We start from the raw sequence: 17606 nt of genomic DNA on the forward strand, positions 1-17606 counted from the left end.
TTGCGGGAATCGAATGGAAAGGTGAAGGGTGGAGTCATCAGCGTATGAGTGGATAGGGTTAGATGCACAGCTTAGAAGGTCATTGATGAATAAAAGGAAGAGAGTTGGTGATAGGACAGAGCCCTGAGAAACACCACTGTTAATAGATCTAGGAGAAGAACGATGGTCGTCTACAACAGCGGCTATACAGTAGAACAACCAGAAAGGAAGCTAGAGATGAAGGCACAGATAGAAGGATAGAAACCGTAAGAGAGCAGTTTGGAAATTAAAGATCAATGCCAGACTCGATCGAAAGCCTTAGAGATGTCAAGTGCAATGGCAAAGCTTTCGCCGAAAGGAGGATGACCAGGAGTCTGAAAGGTAGGTGAGAAGATCGCCAGTGGAGCGTCCCTGACAGAACCCATACTGACGATCAGAAAGAAGGTTGTGATAGGAAAGATGCTTTAAAATTTTCCTATTAAGAACAGACTCGAAAACTTTTGAGATACAGGATGTTAAAGCAATTGGACGATAGTTAGAGGATTGGGAATGGTCACCCTTCTTTGGGACTAGTTGAATGAGAGCAAACTTCCAGCAAGAAGGAAAGGTACAAGTTGACAGACAAAGGCGAAAGAGTTTACCTAGGCAGGGTGTAAGCACAGAAGCACAGTTCTTGAGAACAACAGGAGAGACTCCATCAGGCCCATATGCCTTATTAGTATTGAGGCCTGTGACAGCAGAAAATACATCAGCTGAAGAAATTTTAATGTCAGCCATGAAGAAGTCAGAGGGGGGAAGTGATGGAGGAACAGCACCGGAATCGTCTAAGGTGGCATTGGAGGAGAAAGTCTGAGTGAAGAGATCTGCTTTATCAGTAGAAGAAATAGCTACAGAGCCATCAGAGTAGAAAAGAGGAGGGAAGGATGATGAGGTATAGTTGTTGGAAAGGTTTTTGGCAAGGTGCCAGAAGGAGCAGGAAAAATTCAAGTTAGAGAGTTGAGAGCACTTAGTACGGATGAAATTATTTATAGCAGAGCGAAGAACAGACTTAGCACGATTCCGGGCAGAAACGTATAAAAGATGTGATTCAGGGGTGGGTTGGCTCTGGTACCTTTTATAGGCCCTCTCCTTGTTGCGGACAGCATTAGAACAAGCGTGATTAAACCAAGGCTTTCGTGCATTAGTCAAAGGATATGAGAAAGGAATGTATGCTTCCATGCCCGAAAGAATAACCTCTGTAATGGCAAGGCACACCCAGATGGCTCCCGGCCATGGAAGCAATAATTATTCCAGGGAAAATCAAAGAAGTACTGCCTGAGGGCCTCCCAATCAGCAGCTCCAAAGTGCCACAGACGACGTTTCTTTGAAGGGTCTGCAGGCCTTACTGGAGCGATAGGACAGGTTAAGGTGATAAGGTTGTGATCAGAGGAGCCCAACGGAGAGAAAAGATTAACAGTGTAAGCAGAAGGATTAGTTGTAAGGAAGAGGTCAAGTATGTTGGAACTCTCTCCAAGGCGATCTGGGATACGGGTAGGGTGCTGTACAAGCTGCTCTAGGTCATTAAGGATAGAAAAAGTGTAGGCTTGTTCACCAGGTGGATCAGTGAAAGGACAGGAGAGCCAAAGGTGGTGGTGAACATTGAAATCTCCTAGAATGGAGATTTCAGAGAAAGGAGAAATGGATAGAATGTGTTCCATTGTAGAAGTAAGATAGTCAAAGAATTTCTGATAGTCAGTAGAATTAGGAGATAAGTAAACAACACAGATATATTTAGTCAGAGAATGACAGGAAAGCTGAAGCCACAGCGTAGAGAATTCGGAAGTTCAAGAACACGAGAGGAAGATAAGTTGTTGCGTATATATACACAACAGTCACCTTTGGCTTTGAAATGAGTATAAAGAAAGTAGGAGGATACAGAAAAGGGTCTGCTGTCAGTTGCCTCAGACAGCTGAGTCTCAGTTAGAAAAAGAAGGTGAGGTTTAGAGAAGGAGAAGTGGTGCTCAACAGAGCGAAAATTAGAGGAAAGGCCATGAATGTTGCAGAAATGAAGAAGTGAGTCAGACAGTGGTTCCAGGCAAGTCGATGAGTCATTACCGGGAGAGGGGCAGAAGGTGGGGGCATTTATGGTCCACCCCCCTGGGGACTCCGATGCTATGTTATTCGATGCCATTTTTTCTTTTTAAATTTTGAAAAGGAAGTGTGGTGTGTACTGTGCATGTAGTTTGGTGTTGATAGTTAGAGAAACTTGTACTGGAGAGCACGCTGGGCAACTCTGTGTGTTACTGAGACACAGAAAAAGTTCAGCAAAGGGGGATGGTCGGGACCTAGTCCCGAGGGCTGATGAAACGGGAGCTCCAGCTCTCCCTGTCATCAGCTTTCCATCCACCTTGGGAGTACTGCCCTGCTCGACTGGTGCTACAGTCTACTCCACCAAATAAACTGGGGTACATGCGTATTAGTGTCCATAGTTGATATTAGATTAATCCAATGTACTTGACCAATAGTAACAGTGATAGTGGAGATTCAGAGCTTTCATTTCATGTACAGTATGTGATATTGCTACAATATATCATGCCAGTATGGACATTAGATGACATGAGTACGTCAAACGCCAAACTGTGGACTTTTTCGTGACGAACCTAAGGTAACTCCAACAAAAATTGTTAAGTGCATGTTTCCAAAATGTTCAGTGTTAACATCCTAGTTTGTTATAAGGACATGTCTAAGGGTCAGAAAAAGTTGGTCCCATTAAACTGTGGGGAAAGTGGCTATGGGGACTACTAGTGGCCTGTGGATTATCTGTATTCCTCACTTGGGGTACAAAACTGTCAGAAATTCTATGCACTCTTTTCTGACAAGCTTTAGACTAAAAACAACGAATACATATTAAATTTAAATACTAGAAGTCTCTTAGGAAAATAGGGTATAATTAATACTCTAACTCAACAGTAATTATCTCCTTATATCCCAGCTTGTTCTCCCACTATGGCCAAATCATAAAGGTTACTTAGCTAGGAGTCGGAAGAACAGATGACAATGGGCTTGAATTCTTGGTCGGTTCCCCTGGGCCTTTCCAAGCATCCTAGGTGTTAGTTTGTACAATGTACGGCTCGAACGAGCTTGAGGAACACACAAAAAAATGGCAAGTCTCTCTCCCCTCATAGGATTCAGAGATGCCAAATATTATTTAGTTACCGTACAATTACCTAAATACAGTGAATTATTTCATGAAATTTACTAGGAAAATCCAACTAGTTTTAAATACAACCACAGCCAAATATTCACTTTACCTATGTCAAGATATGTTAGACCTCTCCCCGTTTTCCAGTCAGGATACCATGTCATCATACCAAGCAGGCGCAGTCATGACAAGGGAAACTTCGTAAGTATTTACACGTATTTACAATATAGTTGTCCACAAAGGTTAAATGCGGTATCATTTAATTTATTAATAATACAGCAAGAATTATTAATGAGAACTAAAGCTAAATCTCTGCATTAATGAACCGCACGAATTAGTAGCAAATGTTCTCTGGGCTTTTCCTCCGCTTTCAATAGGGATTACTAACCCGAGGCGTCCCATTGATGTATGGATACGTCAACACATTTTGTCACAGTGACGCCCGACGATGTATCCATACGTTTTGCAATTGCGAGGTCCGTCATTTGCTTGTTTTTCAAGTTTCATGGGTGTTTTTTGGTAGGCATCTGTGGGAGACCTTCGTCTATCCATCGTCAGGTGGGGATACTGCCTGGCCCCACCTGACCCTACCTCCTCTCCGCATGGCATTTTCTCGGCAAGTCACCTGTTAGCAGTGACCTGGCCAGTAAAGACATGTCATGCCACGGTCTCTCCAATGACGAAACTGAAGGAGAAAGTGATTACCGAGGTGGAGGACAAAGGAAGAAACAAGCCAGAGGAACAAACAGGCAGAATTGATGAGGCGGTAATGTCATATAAGAATATGCCATATGTTGATGTGTTTGGTGAGTGAAACAGTGCCTCTAGTGCCTATATTACTGTGTGAAAAACAATATACTCTTGTACTACCTATAAATTCATACCAAATAAGTAAATAAATACCATTTATGAGTGGTGTGGAATAGTTACCCCTCCCATAGAACTCGTTTTCTCTGGAGCCTGCCTCATAGAAATCACTGTAAGGTAAGGGGTACTGTTACCTGTATCTGGTATTTCAAACCTCAGGTGAGCGATTTCTCTATGAATTTTCGATGTTTCTCACCGAACGCGGGGGTTTGAGCCAAAAATTTTTTTTTTTCCAAAATCTGTCGGGATGGGGAGGGGGGGTCAGTGGTGGAAAATCGGTCGGGACAGGGTGGGTAAAAAGGTAAATAGCGAAACAGATACTCGTTCTGGTGAAAAAATTTTTCCAACCTCCTAATTCAATTATATCATTTTATATTTAGTTCCTGTTATTTTCGAAAGTAATCGTTCAGGTCAGCAATGATATTATGAACTCAATGGCCTGGGAAAAGGTAGAGAGGTGGCCTGCAGTCCTACCAGACCCAGGTTCATATCCCCGCTGGGGCAGGGAACAGTTTAAGGATTTGAATTTCATGTAATGCAGACTTTACCGATGTGACCAGAAGACCCGCCGACATGTCGAAAAAATACCCCCGCTAATACCAATACACCAGTCCTGTATGAGACAGCCCTAGCATGTATTCAATATGGGCGGTGGGTGTTAGCGCCGAAGTGGTGACATGTACAGGTGTATGGTATGTAGGAGGACTACTGGGCCTTGGGAGCAGGCTGTGAAGCCTATGCCCAGAGTCGAGTGCATAAAAAAAAAAAAAAAAGTTCTCTCTGACCTGAACAAAATCAGCTGATGGTTGTAAGATTCTAATGAGATGTTGTCGGGCTGAAAGATTTAAGCCTATATTGTCGTTGGTTAAGGAAGCTTCCTAACATCTCTTCCTTAGCAGTATATTACTGCATATAGCAAGTTGATAATAATTATTGTGTTATTAATGTGATCTGTCTTGGAAATGGAAAGATATTAATAGTACACCAGAGAAACCCGGAGTAGTAAGCAAAATAAATCACAAAGGAAAGGTGCTAGGAAACCTTCTTAACCGTAGAGAATACAAGCATTAGTATTTCCAATGCTTAACTGGTATTATACTAATGATGAACCTGGATAAAAGTGTCTGACTATAGCAACTCTCTAATTAACACAAGTAAAATGCAGAAAATGTCCAGCATAATTTAGCTTCCAATGAGAGGGAGCATATTTTAAACCATTTTATGCACGGAAACTAAATTGTGCTCGACGTTTCCTAAGTTTTGAATAGTTATACAAAAAGATTAAAGATAATGAAAACCATCGCCAAAAGGAAGCGCTATTAATGTTCTTAGATACACCACCTTCTCGCAGCTCCTTGAAGGTAAAATATGGACTGTGAAATTGAGTGCCCTGGCCAGATACATCAGCTGGTTGTAGTCCATGCCGAAGTGTGTGGTGTTGTCGCCCTCCCCTGATGTGATCCAATAGGGTTCATAGGGAAGACTCGTTGCATTCATTCTCATTCCATGAAAACTGAAACGATACTTTTTTTTATTTAATCGCACATGGGCTTTTTTTTTTTTTTTTTTTTTTTAGCATTAGCTTATATTACACTGATCTACAATTTTTAAAAGCTGACTGTTTCAGGGATGAAATTTGCTGTTTCTGGTAGATTTTGACGTGCTGAATTAAAAAATGACCATTAAATCCTTTGATTGGCTCCTGGTTTCCAGATATTTTCATATTTAATAGATACAGTGGAGTCTCTTTTACCTGAAAATCATGGGACTTTCAAAGTTTCGTTTAATCGATTTTTTTCGGATAAAAGATACTGTAATAATATGTAGGATACAAGGGAAAAGTATTGTACTCACAAATCACCCATTTCTGGTGACGTCTAGTCCATCACCACCACCAGCACCCCAGAAGCCACTCAGCCATCACCAAAACACTTAATGCACATTAGTAACTACGTATATAACTGCATTTATGTAACTGTAACAGAAACTGTCAACTTAAATAAATCTTTACTCAAAAAAACTTTAATAAACCTTCACCAAAACAATTACGTATTTCACTGTAAGCAATTCGAACAAATAAAGTCTTAAACCTAATTGTTTTTTTCATATTTTCTGTTTCCTTATTCAATCATTTCCACATCACCACATCATCTCCCACATAATCCAGGTCTTCCGAGGTGGTGGATGGGGGCTGGTGCAACCAACACTCGCCCTAGTGACTAGCGGAGCTACCGTAAACTAATGGTTGTGGCGCAAAACAAGCCCGCTGTGTTTGAATTTTCGGATAGATTTCAGATTTTTGCAGTCAATCAAAATGAGTTAAACTTACTGTTAATGGCATATGCAGTTAAAAGAATTTCAGATAAAAGAGACTCCACTGTACATAGTAAATCAGTGTACGTATATTTCATATCACAGTCCCTCGTGCACTACGATGCAATGCGAGTCATAGTCCTTGCAATCTGAAGAGTAACCAATGATGCAGTATGACGCAACTTCCCTATAACTGATCATAGAAACTTTTCCGGTGGCTGAAAGTGCGTAAAATTTTAGTGAGTCAAAGGTGAGGGTGGCCAGGTCTGAGGGAAATATATGGCAACACCCACCAACTTATTGCAAGGACAAGCGTCCTATTTTTAGCTCAGTGTCCTCTCAGCAGTCAGCCTAGGAAGGTGTGTGAGCGCACGGCCGTCCATCTTATTCCTCGTTTTCTATTACCGCACCATCCATACCTTATGGGTATTATAGTGATAATGTGTTATATATAGTGCAGTGTGCTTGTGAAGAAGCTTTATAAGTGTTTCTTATATAATTTCAGAGAAATCCAAATTTGAAATTTCATAAATTTTGACCGTTCTCCTCCTGTACACTGAAACTACAATGGCAGGCAAGGGCTTATCGGAGGAGGAGTATTTGAAATACTTGTTTAGTAGTGAGATGGAAAGTGAAGAATCTAGTGATAGTGAATGTGATGATGAATTTGATGAGATGGAGAGAGTGAGGGAGAGGAAAGGGAAAGCAAAATCCTACCCCAGGAGAATAGATGAACCCAAAGCCGTAGTCAAGGTAGTGGCGATTAGCACTACAGGCAGTAGCACCATCACTACCACCACTTCTATCACCACTGCCACCACTGGTCTTAACACTGCTATCACCACTGCCACCAGTCCTATCACCACTGCCACCAGTCCTATCACTGTCACCACTCCTACCACCACTGCCACCACTGGTGTAACCCCTGCCACCACTGCTATCATCCCTGCCTCCATGGGAACAACCATGACCATGGAGACTGAGCCGTATTATCGCCACCTCTCCTCCACCCACCCCTCCACCGCAAACACTGACCTCGTTACCCCCACAGTCACCCTACACTCTCACAACACTCCCACCTGCCCGCATCTCACCACCCATCCAAGATATATCTATATCATCTTCCCTTTGAAATCATCAAAGTCACTGTCCCCTTCAGACTTTATTCCCCCTGAAGTTCAGCCTTCATCATTAGCAGCAGCACCACCACCACAACGATCTCCACCACTACCATCTTCACCACAACCATCTCCACCACAATCATCTTCACCACAACCATCTTCACCACAACCATCTCCACCACAACCATCTTCACTACAGCCATTTCCACCACAACCATCTCCATCATCATGATGACCTAAACCTTCATCCACCCAGGCATCATCAACACAATCATCATCACCATCTCCCTCCCCACTACAAAGACAAGGTAGCTGTGGGCAGCCGAGAGGTAGTCGTCTGGCTCTGGGTCGTGTGTGCCACACACATACACAGCCAAGAATTTCTCCAGGTGAAGATCGTCAGGATGAAACCTGGAGTTCTGGGTCATTCACAACCAATGCTGGCACCTTCATTAAAACCTCAGGTATGAGAATGGCAGCACAAACAACACCACTTCAATACTTCCAACTTTTTTTTACCAGGGAGTTGTTGATCTACCTGACGGTCAAAACCAACAGCTAGGCAAGATTCCTGGGGACCGCAATAGATGTTTGTTACTTCTGCAGTGAAGAGGAGATGGCCTGATTCCTCGGGTTATACTTTCTTATGGGGATTTGTGACCTGCCAACCATAAGACACAATTGACGGTCCACAGAGGTGCACGATTACCCTATATTTCGACAGACAATGAATGGAAAGCGCTTCAGGGCCATCCTGAAGCACTTTCATGCTTTCAGTAGTCTCACCTTACCAGAGGATAATCAAGACTGGCTAATAAGGATTCGCACAGTGATGCAGTATCTCCTTCAGAGATTCAGGAAGGTTTACATCCCCTGTGAACATCTTAGCCTGCATGAGATATCTCTGGGTTGGAAGGGGCGGCTCTCCTTCCGTGTAAATAACCCTATGAAGCCCCAAAAGTATGCCATCAAACTTTACATCTTGGCTGAGGCAAAGTGGCTACATTTGGAATTTTGAGATATACATGGGGGAGAAGAAATCTCTAGAAAACACAGTGTGGAGCCTCATTGAACCTTTGAAGGACAAAGGATACAAGTTGTATATGGACAATTATTTCAATTCTGTATCACTGCGAAAGCCTCTTCAGCTAGAGAGTGTATGTTTATGGCAGAGTATGACTTGTAAAGGGAGCACCGAGGGAGCTGCAGAACATCAGCAGTGCTAGATGCCTTCCTGATGATGGAGTGGAAGCTAGGCACAAGGGCAATGTAATGGTGTTGCTGTGGAAGGACAAACGTATCATACTGTAAGTATGGTGTCCACCTTCCAAAGCAATGCCACTGTCCCTAAGCAGGTGCATGGGAAAGTAAAGGGTCCACAAGGGAGATTCCACCACATTATCAAAACCGTCAACAAGCCCGTCATGGTGGAGGACTACAATCAGCACATGGGCGGGGTGGATCATTTCGATCAGATGATCCAATACTACCCCACCCAAAGGACGACGGTCAAGTGGACCACGAAAATGTCCTATTTCATTCACATGGCCCTCTTCAATGCCTACACCCTGTACAAAAAGAACACAACCAGGCCTATGACTCTCCTAGATTTCCAGGAACACATATGACACAAACTCCTGGAATTCCGGGGGCAGGAGTGGCCTGCATCGGGTCTTGTCCTTCACCATGCCCCCGACCTTCCCTCGCAACAATGACCACCAGTGCCTGCAGTAACCACTCCATCAACTGCAGCCTCTGCTCTACCTGCAATCATCGCTCCACCTCCTGCGGTAGCTGTTCCATCAGGAGTAACTCGACCAGTTGCTGTCACGACCGCTCCACTTCCCGTGGTAGCTGGCCCGTCAAGAGTAACTCAGCCATCTCCTGCCACTGCACCTCCAGCAGGAGTATGGAAGCGAGGAGATGGAGCAGCACCGCCGTCCAAGCGACGTCAATATGTCGACGATAGGACTCGCTTGGACTCAACACTGCACCACACCCTGGAGAGAATCCCCAACAGGAAAAGGCTGCGGTGTTTGTTGCGCTATTTACACAAGAGGAGGAGGGACATCAGCTATGTGTGTCCTGTATTTGATGCGCCACGCTGCACAGGACTATGCTTGCATCAGTACCATACTGATGACAGCATACAGCAGTAAATCACTCACACACACACACACACACACACACACACACACACACACACACACACACACACACACACACACACACACACACACACACACACAGGCTGTGATAGTACCTTTCCTCCTCTCTGCAACTCCATCTCCTCTCAAGAAACACTACAACACTCCAAGAGGATGTGAGTAACCAGCTTATTTGTCTATTTTTATATTATTGTATTGTAAGGTATAAAATATGTGTTTACTATATATTCTCATAGGGAAAATGTGGTGCATTTCATTGTATTCTCTCAGTCATTTTACTCGTAAGGTATAGGTCGCATCAAAGATCTGAAGAAAGCATGATGAGGCTGATGATTTCTTATGCATACTTTTGGAAAGCAAAGTAACCCATGTGTGCAAATAATTATTTTGTGAAAAGTTCCGAAAGACGAACATACTCAGCCTACAGGCTGAAGAGTACGTTCTGTTACCGCGTGCAAGCCATCATAAGTTTTCAAAATTAGTTTTCTCAATAACAATAAGGGTTATAACACTGTGAATTATATTATGGGTTTCCTTAGCCTTTGGCCTACAAAACTGGATATAATTTACGAATGTTTGTTACAGTGTCACTAATAACATACAAAATATTAAAATCAGATTTTTAAAGGCAATTTTTATTTACGTAAAAACTATTGGACGCATCATATCACAACCAAGCTCATTTGTAAGCTCATGAAATTCTGCATATAGGCATGTCCTTTGCAACCGTGCATCATGGGAAAAAATTTTCACAGTGATGTTGGAAAGTTGTTGGAAGCTAGTTTTCACCTGAATAAGGTTTATTCTTGCTTCATTTTTGTACATTAATTCATCTGTTTTATTTTATTTACTTATTTTTTGCTTATCTGATAGTATAAACGTCAGCGAAGATGATGGGCTACGAGGTATAACAATATAAGCATTTTCCGAGGGTAAATTTGGCCATAGATTTTTTTTTCCTTTCCCGGCGAGCAGAGGCAGCTTGAGCGGGGTTTTGCTTCTGTGGAGGGGGGGCATGGAAACTTAATGGAAACCTACGGTGTGTGAGAGGGTTAAGCTTGAGTAATACAGATAAACTGTGCTAAAACACTAATTCAACATAATGTTGTGAAAGTACTACAGTAACTGGGTAGAGAGGAGGCCTGCAGTCCCACTGAACCCAAGTTCAAATCCTCACTAGGGCAGGGAACAGTTTAAGGATTTGAAATTAGTAAACGCATCTTTACTTATTTAGTAGACCCACCGACATGTCGTAAAAATACCCCTACTAATACCAATACACCAGTCCTGCATGAGACAGCCCTAGCATGTATTCAGTATGGATTGTGGTTGTTAGCACCAAAGTGGTGACATGTAGAGGTGTATGGTATGTAAGACTATTGGGCCATGGGAGCAGGCTGTGAAGCCTTTGCCCGAGTCGAACATATAAAAAAAAAAATGTGCAAGCCACACAGTCGTTCAAGTTCATTCATCATCTGTTTGACATTTCTTCACATTCCTCCTGAAGGTTTCGAGTGGAGCATCCCTTGTCACTGTCCAGCAGTAGTATGCTAGCACTGATGGACTCCACTTGCCCTGATATCGTTTCTTCATTGTTGCAGTATCTTGGAACCGCTCACCATGCTTGTCACTAATTGCTCCGCAGTTCGGTGGAAAAAAATCCAGGTGAAAATGTAGAAAGTGTATTTTCAGCGACATGTTGCAGCCTTGGCTTCTGTATGTCTCGAGCAGGTTTTCCACCAATTCCTTGTAGGCGTCCGCCTTCTTGTTTCCAAGAAAGTTCGTTGCAACTCTTTCAGAAACCTTCCATGCCAGCTTCTTGCCTCATACAATATGGAGCAACTCATCATTTCCGGAAAGTTCACGAATTTGCAGGCCAACAAACACCCCTTCTTTTATTTTTTCTTCACTTAGCTTCGAGAACTTTTCAAGGAGGTACTTGAAGACTGGCTTAGTCTTGTCCATTGCCTTAACAAAGTTCATCATCAGGCCCAGCTTGATGTGTAAGGGTGGCAAGAGAATCTTCCCCTAGTCAACAAGTGGAGGATGCTGAACATTTTTCTTCCCTGGTTCCAATGACTGTTGAAGTGGCCAGTCTTGCATGATGTAGTGTGAATCTCTTGCTCGGCTGTCTCATTCACAGAGAAGGCAGCAGCACTTGGTGTATCTGGCCTGTAGACCTAGCAAGAGAGTAACAACCTTCATATCGCCACAGAGCTGCCACTGACGTGAGTCGTGCTTCATGCATCTCAGAGTTGCTCCATGTTGTCGTAAGTGTCCTTCATATGTGCAGCACGTCCAGCTGGAATTGAGGGTAGTGTGTTGCCACTATGTAGCAAAACGGCTCTGAGGCTGGTCTTTGATGAATCGATGAACAGCCTCCACTCAGAAGACTCATAAACGATGTTGACAGCCGTCATCAATACGCTGATGTCCGAGCAGGCATAAGTTCTCCTTCCAATAAGAAGAATCGAATGAGGTCTCTGGTGGTCATGAAACGTGGGAATCAGATCATCACTCACCAGTAGATTCCATTGATGTAGCCTTGACCCAAGTAATGAGCCTTATTCTTAGTCAGTTCCTAAACTCTGATGAAATCGTCGAGTCTGGCCTGCATTATGAGCTGCTGCTCGAAAGGAACTTGTGATGGATAATCTTTGTCATGTGATGCAGGATGCTCAAGAATGCAGCTTTCATCATCTCCTTTTCCTCGTCTGACTACAGTATGAATGCTTCTGGAGCCACAGGAACTGGCTGTACGTCTCCATGGTATACTGGTCATATGGCAGATAGAATGTTGGGATACTCCACAGTCCACTTCTTTTTCCTTGTCACACCTGCAGGTGGAGGTACCATTGTAATGGGGTGTATAAAAGCCCACATTGCCTGTAGGCAGAGCAGGGATCCTCTCTTTGGCTCAGTGGTAATGTGCGTGCATATTAAGCGTGAGGGCCCAGGATCGAATCCCGGTCAGACCACTGTGATTAATTTGTTAAGTTTCAGTTCGGGCCTTTACACTGGTTGGCAGTGGTGGGGGATGAGGTGGGGCTTAGAGGGCCATGATGTTGAGAGTATCTTAAACCTTACATCCCGGGGGTGAGCTGTCTGTGTGGTTCACGGGTTCCCCCTAATGGTGGCCTCCAGTGTGTGCTACACTACCACGTGTGTTTGAAACTCACCAAATTAATCACCAGAGGGAGAAAAGAGCGATGTAATGGGGTGTATAAAGCCCACGTTGCCTGTAGGCAGAGCGGGGATCCTCTCTTTGGCTCAGTGGTAACGTGCACGCGTATTAAGCGTGAGGGCCCAGGATCGAATCCCGGCCAGACCACTGTGATAATTTGTTAAGTTTCAGTTGGGGCCTTTACACCATGCAGAAGTACCAGTTGCTGATGTGATCTGGCGGGTCCCTCCAGACCATCGGCATTGCAAACAGCATGAATTTCTTCTTCCCATTCAGCCACTGACAAAGGTTTGTTGCACAAGTATTGCAGCAAATGTGCGAGGCCCAGGTTTTATCCTGATCTCCGATTCTGCAGCCATAATAGAGGTGGTAGGCCTTCTTGATCATGGCGGTTATTCTGTGCTTTCTTGAAACAAAAGTAACCATAGCACAAACATAGCAGAAGTTGTCTAAACTGTTCACACAATTATGAGGCATTTCCACCAAACCTGCGAACACTGAACAAGTTTTTATTAGTGATGTGTGACTTGTTTATAGGTGATTAATGTGATTTTGTATGTGACTAAGTGATTTTATAGGTGATTCAGAATCAGATATTGCCTTTTGATCATACGAATCATTCAGGTCACACATTCTTGTTTGAAATCGAGCTTGTTCTCTCGTAGTCCTTGTAGCTCGACTGAATATTCGAGCTATTCATTATATTCAGTGATATCTTGAAAACTAGAGCCAGTCAAGATTTTTAAGTAGCAGTTTTGTTTTCAGCGACCAAAAATTAGTCAAGTACGACTTATTTCATTTTAGGAGCATTTTGACTGTAGACCAGTGTTATTGTCGGTTAAGGAGGCTTCCCAACACCTCATCTTTAGTGATTTATTTTTGGTTATGGGTGGTTAATATCCTTATTTACGTTATTTATGCATAGTAAGATGATGTTGAAAGATTTATGTAACTCAGAAGAAGACAATAAGCTGTAATAAACAAAATTAATATATTTGAAAAGGGTGTTGGGGAGCTTCCTCAAACATAAGGACAACGGGCCATTTTGTCACTGCTGGATGAATATCGAAATTTTTCATATTCTGGTGTCTGGAAAATTATCACGTTAAGTATTACCCGGCTTTAGTTATCCTCGTTAGGGACAATTGGTATAATTATAGAATCACTCCGGGGCATACTCAGGAGGATTTGGTTTGGTTCTCATATCTTCCGTATGGTTTATACCAATTCCCTGAGGCACCCATCCCTCCTCCATATCCCTTGCGTTTAACCTGGATTCTCAGATCGTGTTTGGGAAAGCTGTTAATTATACTCATATAAAACTCCATTATTAGAAAACAGGATAGGCTCAGTGCACTGAAGGCAACTGCAGGGCCAGACATTTGACAGCAAAAAAAATACTCTTCTGACTCTACAAACAAAAATTTGATAAGTGATTTCTTTTGCCTCCCCGGTGTAAGTTCCCATCCTATCTAAAACTCACTAAACTTCTTGCATTTCATACAGAACGACGCCCTACGCATCACCACTGGCTGCACCAAAATTAACCCCACAGCCCACGTACACTCCGGCACTAAAATGTAAAAAAATCAAAAGAAAGAGATTTATTGTGGAATAGATACAGAAGACAAACTAGTGAAAGGGCATATAACAACTATAAACAGGCAAGAAACGATTATACAAGAATAAGGAGGGAAGCCCCAAAACAGTTTGAAGAGGACATCATAAATAATAGTAGTGATCAACCGAAGCTATTTTACGGCTACATCAGAAGCAAAACCAAAGTAAAAGATAAAATACTATCCATTATGGAAGAGGGGATCACCTATACACAAGAGAAGGATATTTGTTAAGCAGTAAATAAGAATTTCCAGTCAATTTTTACAGAAGATAATAATTTTGAGAGGGATGATATCGAACAGGCATCCCCACACATATTACCAGATATACAAATATCAGAACAAGAAATACAGGAGTTAAGTAAATTAGGCAAAGGAAAAGCAAATGGTCCTCATGTTGGGTGCTACATGAATGTGCAACGGAGTTAAGTAAACTATTATCTTTAATTTTCAAGGAATCCTTGGGACAAGGTATACTACCTGATATTTGGAAGAAAGCAAACACTGTTCCCCTATTCAAGAAAGGGAATAGACAAAATCCACTCAACTACCGGCCAGTATCACTAACCAGTGTTGTAAGCAAGGTATTAGAAAAGCTGATAAGAAAAGTTTGAGAAAATCATCTAGAACAACACAGTATGATAACAGAAAGACAGTTTGGCTTCAGAAAGGGAAAATCATGTGTTAGCTACTAATCTGTTGTGCTAATATGACAGAGTAACAGAAACATTACAGAAAAGAGAAGGAGGGGTGGACAGTATCTATTCAGATATCAAGAAAGCATTTGACCAAAGACTTTTATGGAAACTCTACCATCAAGGAGGAATCCGAGGCAAACTGTATTGTTGGATGCAAGATTTTCTCAAAAAAAGGGAAATGAGAACAGTACTAAGGGGAAATTACTCATCATGGAGGGAAGTGACTAGCGGAGTTCCACAAAGCTCAGCGCTGTCACCAATCAAGTTTTTAGCGTATGTAAATGATAAAGATAGCAACATTGGAAATGAAAGCTATCTAAATATGCTTGCTGATGATGCAAAAATACAAGGAAAAATTACTAATGCAGACTCTTGTAAAGAGCTACAAGAAGAATTAAATACACTTCATGAATGGAAGAATACACGGCAAATGGAATTCAGTGTGGACAAGTGTCACGTAAACAAGTTTGGTAAAAGCGGAAAAAGACCTAATTGGGATTATAAGTTAGGAAGTAAAACCCTACACGCATCAGAAAGAGAGAAGGACCTAAGTGTGATGATCAATAACAGACTATCTCCGGCTGACCACATAAGTGAGAAGGTACGGAACATGTATACACTGCTTGCAAATATGAGAATAGCATTCACATACACAAATGAAGACATGCTAAGAAAGATAATTCATCAGACCAACCCTGGAGTATGCATCAGTAGTCTGGAGTCCTTATTTAAAAAAACAAATAGATAAGACTGAAAAAGTTCAAAGGGCTGCTACAAGATGGGTACCAAACTTAAGGAATCTAATCTATCAAGAAAGACTAGAAAAACTGAATCTACCTTCACTACAGGAGAGAAAAAGGGATTAATCCCCGAGCTAGACCTCATTAGATCATATAGCCCTGCTAGGGTTACAGGAGAGCGCTACCCCTCCCAGCACAGCAGCCACTGGGCGGGGCGCGAACTCACAACCTCACGATTACGAGCCCGACACCCTACCACCGAGCTACCGCACTCCCCTATAGGAGAGAAAGAAAAGAGGAGACATGATTATGCTATACATATGCATACCAGGGAAGGAGAAAATAGACATAAATGGTTACATAACCTATTGGGATGCATCAGCAAGAGGACAGTGCAAAAAACTGCATAAAAAGAGAGGCGATAAAGACGTAAGGATATTTAGTTTCCCAAATAGGGTAATTGATCAGAGGAATGCAGTACTGAATGAAATAGTGTATGCCAAAACAATTAATAAATTTAAGCATATGTACGATAAAAATGGTTTAAGACAGTACGAGCTTGACTCATTCCTGTAAAGATACAATTAGGTAAGAACGATAAGGTAAGAATTAAAGTCCACTCTGACAGAGACTACCTTGACATGAGACAGGCAAAATTCTATTCAGCAGCTTGTGTCATTACATGACCGAGAAACACAACACACCTAAGCACATAAAGCAATCACCAGACAAACTTTATCAAACCCTCTCTGGAAGTAGGGTATTGCTGTAGAGCAGTGATTCTCAAACTATGGGTCGCAACCCAAAGGTGAGTTGCGAGAGGAATAGAATAGGCCTAATGGTTTAAAACAATAGGCCTAATGCTTTCAATGTATTTTATTTAAATAACTGAAATTGTAGTTATCCTTAGTACACTATTAGCATATTCATAGTAACTTCGATAGGGTATACAAGTGCTCGTGGGCCCTTTGGGCCCCTTGCACTTACTCCTGTGGAGGGCTCTCGCACTGCGCGCTCGCTTTCCCCCCTGCTTCGTACTTGTTTCTTTCTTGCTTCTCACTCATTTCCTCGTGTTTCACACACGCGTTGCGATTACTTAAGATAATCCGAGTCACGTTCTAGTCTAACGTTGTCACTATCGTCCATCAAGGCGACATTGAAAGGCCCATCATGGTCCGTTTACGTGCTGTTCTAGTCTAACGTTGTCACTTTGATTTTTTGCAGCTAACCAGTTGATCGTGTTATTTGCAACTTCGGGAATGGAACCCAAGTTGTCCAAATGCAAGTCCGAAATACACACACAGACACACAGCTACTGCTATAGTATATTTTAGCTGTAGCTATGGGGGAAAAAATTCTACGGAGATCCTATGCCGGGCACCAGGAGTGACGATTTTTGGTCAAAATGTGATCGCTCATTAAATATAGTCAAAGTTTTTCAATTGCGATGGGACCAAGTTTTTTTTTTCACATCACCGAAAATTTTGTGATTATTGTGCCAATTTTGGTGCGATTTGAATGCATAGTTTCGGCTGCTCAAAACACACACACACACACACACACACACACACACACACGGCTAGTGCTATGGTATATTAGATACTGGTTACTCTCTCTCTTTCTTTCTGTGTGGTTGTGTGTGTGTGTGTGTGTGTGTGTATAGAAAAAAGTTTATATTCCACTGTATATATTTGATTTTTTTACCCTGTGGGTTGCGAAGTCTTGAAATATTCGAA

This window comes from Coenobita brevimanus, chromosome 25, assembly GCF_032717465.1.
Source record: "Coenobita brevimanus isolate Jiangsu-jjx chromosome 25, ASM3271746v2, whole genome shotgun sequence".
Lineage (NCBI taxonomy): Eukaryota > Metazoa > Arthropoda > Malacostraca > Decapoda > Coenobitidae > Coenobita > Coenobita brevimanus.